The following is a 1622-nucleotide window of genomic DNA, read 5'->3' as shown; positions in this document are numbered from 1 at the left end:
TAAATAAATAAATAAATAAATCTTTTTTTAAAAAAAAGAATATTCCTGAAGCTAGTTCCTGTGTTTATTTGTTTTATTTTTTTATTTTTCGAGACAGGGTTTCCTCTGTGGCTTTGGAGCCTGTCCTGGAACTAGCTCTGTAGACCAGGCTGGCCTTGAACTCATAGAGATCCGCCTGCCTCTGCCTCCCAAGTGCTGGGATTAAAGGCGTGCGCCACCACTGCCCGGCCCTGTGTTTATTTTCTTATTCACTCAGCATTCATCAAGCATCTACGAAATGCATACAAACACCCCAACACCGAGAGGTTAGAGGAAGGAATAGGATTCCAGACCGACCTTGGATGTGTATGATGGCACAAGAAGGGCTTCCTGAGAGCCCGGAGGGTGCATTGGAACCATAGTTTTGAGGAAAGGATAGGAGTTGCATGGAGTTGGGATTCTTATAAAAAAGGGACATTCAACCTGCTCACTAGCCAGCCATCTTTCTGTCCACGATTCCATTCATTCCGGCGTTGACCACCAGGGGGCGCATGGAGCACATCAGCGGGACAAGTCTGATGGTCCTGCAGAGACTTCAAAGCAGTCCCAGAGCAGATAGTTGAGCGAGCTTACCTTCCAGGAACCTCATTCTCCTGTATTTGCTGCTTGCCACTGGCCACCAAGGTCCACATCCAGTCCTGTACTGCAAGGTGAGACCTAGTGATCAGAATCCAGCAGCCCTGGGAGCTGTGGCCTGTGGCGGTTGGATTAATGAGCACCAATGATACTAGGTATTTGAACAAGTTTAATAACAAAACCAGACTCACGAAACCAAGGTTCCAGCGGAGTACCCGGCGGAGGCAGGAAGGGGCGTGCAGCATCTGCGCGTCCAATTTATCAGTAAACATACGCCCAAGAGCAGCCCTCCCCCAAGGGGAGGGCTTATCCCTACATCTCCCTCTTTTTGTCTAAATAAGACAGAACTAACCTAAATACAACTATAAACAATAATAATAAATGATAGATATAACAAACAATATTGAGAATGAAAGTTTTGCCAGACATTCTATCTCAAGGAGTCTAAATAATGTAGAGAGTAATTACAATTATATAATCTTCAACTCCGTCAAAGATCCAAGAAGGGAATAAATATTACTTAACAAATGAGAGATATCCAAAACGTGCCATAAATGACAGAGACAACAGACTACCTGGGCAATCACCCAAATTCTCGTTCGCAATGTTGAGTCAACCAACTTTGGCTAAGGCCTAGCATGACTGACATACCATTATCAAATGCAAGGAATTTTCTTAGAATTATCCTACCCTGTCTTGGCAAGATAAGAAAATCCTGTTTCATATCTTTGTCAGTAGATGAGGTATGGGCTTTTCTTAACCCAAAGGCCAATTCTGCCAAGAAGACAAACTCCCAGTGGAGTGTCTTTGGTGCTCAACGTTCTCTCGGGAGTAGAGTGGTGTCGCCAGGAGTAATTGTGTCTCGGCACAGAATTCTAGGTTAGCTTAAAGGCCATTTTCTACAGCTCTTTAAAGAGGCTGAAGATTATACTATCTATACTAAATATAATCTCTATGTATCTAGAATACCTTATTAACCTAAAAATAAACATGAACAACATAAAATT

This window comes from Alexandromys fortis, unplaced genomic scaffold (genome assembly GCF_014885135.2).
Source record: "Alexandromys fortis isolate MF-2015 unplaced genomic scaffold, M_Fortis_MF-2015_v1.1 scaffold_221, whole genome shotgun sequence".
Classification (NCBI taxonomy): Eukaryota; Metazoa; Chordata; class Mammalia; order Rodentia; family Cricetidae; genus Alexandromys; species Alexandromys fortis.
This window is presented reverse-complemented; position numbering follows the sequence as displayed.